At 40.2% G+C, this 9,337-nt stretch overlaps 1 pseudogene; it reads left to right on the forward strand.

Annotated features, from left to right (window-relative positions):
• The first annotated feature begins 1,505 nt into the window (after nt 1-1,505).
• Nucleotides 1,506-2,398, forward strand: LOC100439840 (large ribosomal subunit protein eL6-like; annotated as a pseudogene).
• The last annotated feature ends 6,939 nt before the right edge of the window (nt 2,399-9,337 follow it).

Genomic DNA, 9,337 nt, shown 5'->3' on the forward strand with positions numbered 1-9,337 from the left:
ACATAGATGAACCTGGAGGACATTATGTAAATGAAACAAGCTAGGTTTAAAGACAAATACTGCATCTCACTTACATGTGAAATCTAAAAAAGGTGAACTCATGGAAGTGGAGAGTAGGATGGTGGCTACCTGAGGATGGAGTGAGGTAGGGAGATTGTGAAAATGTTGGTCAAAGGATACAAAATTTCAATCAGGAGGAATTAAAAAAATAAAAGATAAGAAAGTTATAATGGCTAACTAATATAACTTGTGAACATAGGTACCAAAATTCTAAAATATTAGCAATGTATAGAAAGGACAATCTCCTGTAGTCTAGTTGATTTATCCCTGGAGTACAAGGTTAACATAAAAATCTATAAATTTGTCCACATTAGGATAGTAAATGGTAAACATTATATATTTTAATTTTTTTGGAAATATGTTGAAAAAATTTTATCATTCATTCAGGAAGTATGAAGAGAGATGATTACATAGCTATATAATTTAAAAATCTATGCATAAATGATTGCAATTACTAAAATTTTAGGAAGCCACTGGTTATAAAATGGATATATAAAAACCAACTATATTCTTATATATAATAAATATGTTAAAACAATTGTGAATTTGGCCAGGGACAGTAGCTCATGCCTGTAATCCCAGCACTTTGGGAGGCCAAGGCAGGTGGATCACTTGAGGTGAGGAGTTTGAGACCAGCCTGGCCAACATGGTGAAACCTCGTCTCTACTAAAAACACAAAAATTACCTGGCCATGGTGGTGGGCGCCTGTAGTCCCAGCTATTTGGGAGGCTGAGGCAGGAGAACTGCTTGAGCATGGGAGGTGGAGTTTTCAGTGAGCCGAGATTTGCACTCTAGCCTGGGCAATAGAGTGAGACTCCATCTCAAACAAACAAACAAACAAACAAACAAAAAACAAAAAAAACAACCAATTGTGAATTTGTACAAAAAAAAATTGGACTTGCACCTAAGTCACATATAAAAATAAATTCGAGGTAGATTAAAGAAAACCTAAAAGAGATAACAATAGACTTTTTAGAAGAGATAACTGGAAAAAAAAATCTTAGAGTGAAGGATTTCTTTTTTTTTGTGAGACAGAGTCTCACTCTGTCACCCAGGCTGGAGTGCAGTGGTGTGATCTTGGCTCACTGCAACCTCCTTCTCCCAGGTTCAAGTGATTCTCGTGCCTCAGCCTCCCGAGTAGCAGGGAGTACAGGTGTATGCCACTACACCTGGATAATTTTTGTATTTTTAGTAGAGACAGGGTTTCACTGCATTAGCCAGGATGGTCTCAATCTCCTGACCTCGTGATCTGCCCACCTCTGTCTCCCAAGTGCTGGGATTACAAGTGTGAGCCACCGCGCCCAGCCAGAGTGAAGGATTTCTCAAACAACACCACTAATGACAAAGAAAAAGAATGATAATTGTGACTACATTAAAATTAGGATCCCCTGTTCATCACACTACATTCATAAGGAGAGTGAAAAGAAAAGTCCACATTCAGTTTTCTTTCCCATCTTGCAAGATGGCGGGTGAAAAATTTGAGAAGCCCGATACTAAAGAGAAGAAACCCAAAGCCAAGAGGGCTGATGCTGGTGGCAAGGTGAAAAAGGGTAACCTCAAGGCTAAAAAGCCCAAGAAGGGGAAGCCCCATTGCAGCCGCATCCCTGTCCTTGTCAGAGGAATTGGCAGGTATTCCCGATCTGCCATGTATTCCAGAGAGGCCATGTACAAGAGGAAGTACTCAGCCGCTAAATCCAAGGTTGAAAAGAAAAAGAAGGTCTTTGCAACTGTTACAAAACCAGTTGGTGGTGACAAGAACGGCGGTACCCGGGTGGTTAAACTTTGCAAAATGCCTAGATATTATCCTACTGAAGATGTGCCTCGAAAGCTGTTGAGCCACGGCAAAAAACCCTTCAGTCAGCACGTGAGAAAACTGTGAGCCAGCATTACCCCCAGGACCACTCTGATCATCCTCACTGGACGCCACAGGGGCAAGAGGGTGGTTTTCCTGAAGCAGCTGGCTAGTGGCTTGCTACTTGTGACTGGACCTCTGGTTCTCAATTGAGTTCCTCTATGAAGAACACACCAGAAATTTGTCATTGCCACCTCAACCAAAATCGCTATCAGCAACGTAAAAATCCCAAAACATCTTACTGATGCGTACTTCAAGAAGAAGAAGCTGCGGAAGCCCAGACACCAGGAAGGTGAGATCTTCAACACAGAAAAAGAGAAATATGAGATTATGGAGCAGTGCAAGATTGATCAGAAAGCTGTGGACTCACAAATTTTACCAAAAATCAAAGCTATTCCTCAGCTCCTGGGCTACCTGCGATCTGTGTTTGCCCTGATGGATGGAATTTATCCTCACAAATTGGTGTTCTAAATGTCTTAAGAACCTAATTAAATAGCTGACTACAAAAAAAAAAAAAAAAAAACAGAGAAAAGGCCACATTAAGAGAAAGAATATCTATAGCACATATAACTATTAAAATCTTGTATAATATAGTATAAATATTCTGAGAAATCAATAAGAAAACATTTATCTGGCCAGTAGAAAATGAGCAAAAGATTTTTATGATTATGTTTTCATGTCTCTCAATAGTGTCCTTTTCTTTCAGCTTGAAGAACTCCCTGTGGCATTTCTTTTAAGACAGGTCTGGCGGTGATGAACTTCCTCAGCTTTTGTTTGTTTGGGAAAGTCTTTATCTCTCCTTCATTCAGAAGGATAGATTTTCTGGGTAGAGTATTCTTGGTTGATAGGGGTGTTTTTTTTTCTCCAGTACTTTGAATATATCATCTTACTCTCCCCTGGCCTGTAAGATTTCTCCTGAGATGTCTGCTACCAGCTGTATTGGAACCCCCTTATATATTATTGCTTCTTTTCTCTTGCTGCTTTTGGGACTCTTCAATCTTTGAGGTTATTGACCTTTGGATTTTGTTTGTTTGTTTGTTTTCTTTTAATAGTCTGGCCACTTTTCTGTAGGGCTCCTGCCATTTGCTGGGAGTCTGCTCAAGTCTCTAGTCATCTTGGATTTTCCAGTACCTGGAGGTGTGTCACCAGTGAAGGCTGCAAAAAAGCAAATATGGTAGCCTATCCCTTCCTCTGGGAGCTCCATCCCGGGGGGTATGGACCTCTTGCCAGCCCAAATGCATCTGTAGGAAGTAGCTGGAGACCCTGGTTGCCTGGTTGGGAGGTCTTGCCCAGTTAGGAGTAATGGGATCAGGGACTTGGTTAAAGAAGCAGTCTAGCCATGTTTTCATAGAGCAGCTGTGCTGTGTTGGGATATCACTTCTACCACCCTTCCACGCCCACCCCCCCTCCTGGTTGGCTTGGGCTATCCGAAGGCCATAGGCTGAAACATGTAAATTGCCCAAACAGCAAAGATGGTGGCCCACCCCTGCTTCTAGGAACTTTGTCCCAGGGAGAAATCAAATCTCTGTCAGGCCAGAGAAAATGGGCAGGGGTGGCTGAAGGCTCTGGTTGGGAGGTCCTACCCAGTGAGGAGGAAGGGATCAGGGTACTCTTAAAGAAGCAGTCTGGCCACATTTTGGTAGAACAGCTTGCTGTGCTTGGGGATTCCTTCTGCCCCCGTTCAGTGTGGATTCTCCAAAGCCCATGGGCTGGAATGGCTGAGTTGCCCAAACAGCAAAGATGGCAGCCTGCCGCTTCTCTTGGGGAACTGTGTGCTGTCCCAGGTAGGTGCAACACTGTTGCTGGTGGCTGGCTAGAATTCCAAGCAAGTGGGCGTTACCCTGTTCGGTGCTGTAGAACTGGGGCCTGGAGACCATCACTTCTTGGCCCCCTGGATTCAACTTCTTTCCTAGGGGTATGTGTGGAGGTCTGACCTCCCCCCTTGCCTGAGTTGCAGTCACCTTTGCTAGGGAGCCTGAAACCAGAGTATGTGAAAGTCCTGGGTCTCCATGCATGCCTGAGCAGCTGCTCTGATGAGACTCCACGCAGCTCTGTGTGTCAGACCAAAGGCCCTGGTGGAGTGGGTTCACGTGGGTCTCTCCTGACCCAAGAGTGTCAAGATCCATGGGAAAAACATGGTTTTCAGGGTTGCACATCCACTCACTGCTTTCCTGGCAGGGGGAAGTTCCCTCGGCTCCATGTTACTCCTGGGTGTGCCATCACCTTGCCTTGCTTTTCTCCATTCTCCATGGGTCATGCTGTTTCTCTGATCAGCCCTGGATGTTTCAGTTGAAGGTGTTGTGTTTACTTGTTCCTATCATCCCTCTTGGTGAGAGCCACACACCATAGCAACTTTGAGTTGGCCATCTTGGGACCACCTTCTCTGACAGTTTGATTATATTGTTACCGGTGGAGGGTGTCCTGGTTCTTGGTGTCTTGAACAAAGAATTGGACAGAACCGCAAACAAAGCAAGGAAAGAATGAAGAAATTTATTGAAAATGAAAGTACACTCCACAGTGTGGGAGTGGACCTGAGCATAGGGCTCAAGGGCCCTGTTACATTGTTTTGGGGAGTTTAAATACCCTCGAGAGGCGTCCTTTTGTTAGTTGGTGTACATCTTATGTATATGAAGAGGATGAAGTAAAGTTACAAAGTCATTTACTCAGTGTACGCCCTATGGAGAGGATATTTCCTATCATAGCCAAAGTGTGAATCAACCTTATGTTCTCTGCCTCCAGACCCTATTTTCTTGCCTCAATTCCCCCCTGAAAGATGTGATCCCCATAAATCTTTAAGGGAGGGAGAGGGACAATGGTCTTTCTTCTGTAACTGCTTCATGCTGGCTTGGGGCATAGTCCCTACCTATTTGGGTTCACGGAACTCTCACCCTGCTCTGTGTAGTGGAGGCAGGGTAGCTTCTGAATGGCCAGGGGTGGTGTCTTCACCTGGAACTGGCTGGAACTTTTGTTGCATGATCATCTGAAGCTCGATGGTCTCTAGGCGAGAGGAAATGAATTTGGTTAAAAGATTTAATCGGAACTTCAGAGGGTGGATACCTATGCTGTCAGGAATGTTTGCTACAGAGATTTGCAGGAGAAAAAATAAAACCTGACTTGTTCTAGAATCCATGTGTTTCCTTAAAGTCTTAGCACAAACGACTCCATTTTTGTTTGGTTTGGCCTGTTGGGGCCTAGTGCATGGGCTTAGTCCAAAATGATGGCCTCCCAGAATTTTGTTTTAAAAATTCCCCCTTTTTGATAAGGTTCTCACTTAGGTGAGAGTGTGACCAAAACTTAGGGCCTTAGCACCACTCTCAGTTACCGTTATTTTGGGTTTCCAGTCACAGCACATCATTTATAGGTTACAGTGTCCTCATGGTTGCACATTTCTTTCAGCTCCTGTCATTCCAGTTGAAGAGAGATCATATGACATTCCAGATGTGGCTGCACACAAGCATTTAAAACCTTTGAGAGAATACAGTGCACCAGGGAGACTATTATTATGACTATTGGGAGGATAATACAGAGGGTTCAGAGTATGATCTCTACCCAAGGTCCCCATAAACCAAACCTCCTAAAATCAAATACATCAAAGGGTGAGCTAGATAAAGAGTCTACTTACTTAACTAAGCAGTTTCTTCATTAATCTGCCTTTACAGTAGAATTTGCTAGAGCCTATCATGAGGGATACATTTCTAGTAATCGCTTCTTTTACTTTAAACCACAGAAAAAGGACCTAACAAATGATGCCCTTCTAGAAGAGTGAAGGCCTTCTGGCAATGTTCTCTTTAACCCATTATGTAGGTTAACAGGAGTGAACCAATGTTTTGTTTCTGACTTATGATGAGGCAACATATGTACCACTAAAGTTTCCTACCTACATTGGGCCTTCATCTTTTATCTTTCAAAGTATAAATTTATCCATTTATAAGGCTGGCCGCAAACTCCTTAAAATAAAAGTATACCCCATAAGTGCACATAACAGACCCCCTTTTCACTTCTATTGTTCATAGAGGCATAAGCAAGGGAAAATATTCAAAGATAAGAGTTTCATCATAGTAGAAGTCTTAATCTGTGAACTTGGGATAAGCTGATTACATTAAGGATGCCATCCTTCTCTGGGGAGAAACTTCCCTGGTTAGTTTTACCTTAACTGTTCCAAGAGTGTGGAAGGACTCTTCTCAGTTGTGAGATTATGAACCCAAAGTTCAAGATCCCAAAGTTTTGTTGTAGTGGATGGCAAGGACAGTTTTTCTTTGATGGCAAGGACAGTTTTTCTTTGATGTTCTCAGAAGATCCAAACCATAAAAAGCTTTCCTTACCTGGTGAAAATACATGGTAGCATAATAATCTACTGTTATAACATCAGCCCTCTTGCATGGGAAGGCTTTTATACAAGCAGAAAACATGCATTGAAAAATTGAATGAAATCTCTTTATAAAATGTTTAAATGGCCCACCAGGTGACCAAATGTACCTGAAGCTTTAGTTGTTTTCCCAGAAATATGGGACCAAACATTGGTTATAAACTATTTTAGTAATTTGTTGGTTACCACAACAATGTATTTAATTTGGATCATTTTATCTTTTCCAGGATGAGTCATAGAATGCAGAACTTTTAATAATAAAAGCTTTAAGGATTCAGGAAGGACAAGATGGCCAACCTGATTCTCCATGAGTCCATGCTTAATTAACATTAGACTTATATCCTCTTGAATACCAGTTGTTTTTCCAAATTAGGTGCATAGCACTGATAACTGAGGGGTTATCATTGGTAATTTGACTTTGACTGTGGAGTTCATTCAAATTGTATATTTAAACAATTTCAGTATCAGCTGATTTAACATGAAAATCTGACAAAGTATTTTCTTGGCATTTAATTAATTTTTTGTTCTACTTGGGTTAGTAGCTTTATACAAGGAAATTTGGTTATTTCTGTGGTTTACAATAACTTAATAACTGTAATTATACTTAGACATTAGAATTTTAGAAATCTCATATGATTTTGGAACATATATTGGTATTATTCACAAAAATATAACCTAAAGAAGATGGAACATCATTTTGGCAATCCCATGTACCTAAACATGTCAAATAATCCTGTTTACCTCATTTCTGGATGTTTTAAGGGGCCTTCAGATCCATCCAAAATTAGCCAGGCATTAGAAAAGATAATTTTGAAACTGAAGTTTGATCTTGGAATTCCAGATTACCGTAAATTATTTATTTTGCCAAAATGATGACTCAGAAACTTTAAAAGAAAAACCTTTTGGTCAGGCATGGTGGCTTACGCCTGTAATCCCAGCACTTTGGGAGACCGAGGCAGGTGGATCCCCTGAGGTCAGCAGTTCAAGACCAGCCTGGCCAACATGGTGAAACCCCATCTCTACTAAAAAATACAAAAATTAGCCAGGCATGGTGGCAGGTGCCTGTAATCCCAGCTACTTGGGCGGCTGAGGCAGGACAATCACTTGAACCTAGGAGGTGGAGGTTGCAGTGAGCCAACATCGCACCATTGCACTCCGGTTGGGCGACAGAAGCCAACCTCTGTCTCAAAAAACAAACAAAACACCTTTTATAACCTTTCACAAAAACAAAAACACATTCTACTGTTCATACACACCTAGAGTGTAAAACTGTTTCTAGTAGTCTTAATTGCATGTTATAATGGCAACTCTCAGCAATTTTAATTTTAACGTAAAACCTGGTAAGTTATGTTAATTGTGTGCTAGGTGCTGATAAGGACTGATTATTTCCAGCATAGCTAGGGGCGTGCCCAACTCCACATGTCTCCAGGCCTTACCTAGCTGTAAAGCAGGCAACTTAAACAATTTCCAAAAGCCAAAGAAGTAGCTTATGACCTTAAAACATTTAGCAAACCTAATGTTTGAACATAATTTAGACCATAATTTTGAACATAATTTGAACATAAATTAGACCACATGTTTACATTTTGAAGACATTTGAAGACATTTTAAAGATTACCAATAATCTTTAAAATTGTTTATTTCACAAGGATTACCAAAGTCATGTGAACTAAAAGGCATTACACTTTTTACTTTTCTGACAAAATATTTGATTTAAGCTCTTATTATTATACCAATTAATTAAAGCTCTTTTGTATTAATTCAAACTTTACAGAGGAGATAAACAGTGACTGTTACCTTTCATTTAACTGGTTTGCACAGAGAAAAAGAGGCCAGAGACTGACTGGTAAGAAATTCTTACCCTTTTGCCGGCATGCCGGGTTTCTGGGTTCTTGCTCCCTGAGTGGCCTTACAGACCCTGCTCAGCTATATGCACAAAAACACATTGCCATGAATTAAGAACATTCACAAACAGTTTACAAATTTTGGAGAAATTAGGCAGAGAGAGAGAAATATGACTCAAGTCGTATTAATGAAAGTATACTCAACACACTTAAAAGGTATCAAGAAGCCTAAAATCCAAAAAGTCAGTTTAAGGTTAAATGGCTAGTGTGCTCCATTAAGTCCTGTGGGCTGGACAAAGGTAGCTTAGGAATTCCAGATAAATGGAACAAATGATTACTTGAGTAAGAGCTTTAATGATGAAAATGTTAATTAGCCAAATGTCTCCAATTCTCTATTAGGTTTTAAAGAATGTTTTATTATCTAAACTTTTTCCACATCTTTCTGCCTTATTTAATGGTTCCTTATTACATTGTTTCATAAATAACATTTTAAAATCTGTAATTTGAACTAGCTTTTGGATAACTTCTGAATTAGACAAAATTATTCTTTTTCTCACTAATAACCTACACAAAAAGTTTACCTAAAACATTTATCCCATTCATTGTACTCAATTCTTTCACTTTTAACAAGGGAGACATGAGACATCAGTTAACACATGTGAAATGAACATTGGTTTGTTCTGGAAAGGCAGGACAACTTAAAGCAGGGAGGGGGCTTGGGAGCTTCCACGTCTTTTGAGTTTCTGATTAGCCTTTCCAAAGGAGGCAATCAGATATGCATTTATCTCAATGACTTTGAATAGAATGGGAGGCAGGTTTGCCCTAGCATTCCCAGCTTGAATTTTTCCTTCAGCTTAGTGATTTTGGGGGGCCCAAGATATTTTCCTTTCATAAAATACTCACATTCTTCAAAAGAAAGCACACAAACCAAGATCATTTTGTTTGGGCTGGGTTTATAGTTTTATAACCTTCTATGCCAAACTCTGACATCTCAAAATATCTAGCAAAGACAAACATAAAATCCAGACAAAATGTATGCTGACAATTCTGATGGCATTTCTATTTATATTCTACCAATAATTTTAAAACCAGCTTGTTTAGTAAAGTTATACTTAAGTCACATGAACTTGAAAATTGCTTATTTACTTAATTTATGAGCTTTCTTTTACTTGTAAGCCAATTTGGTAGACACAACATATAACAAGAAGTGTACAT

This window comes from Pongo abelii, chromosome 5, assembly GCF_028885655.2.
Source record: "Pongo abelii isolate AG06213 chromosome 5, NHGRI_mPonAbe1-v2.0_pri, whole genome shotgun sequence".
In the NCBI taxonomy this organism is placed as follows: domain Eukaryota; kingdom Metazoa; phylum Chordata; class Mammalia; order Primates; family Hominidae; genus Pongo; species Pongo abelii.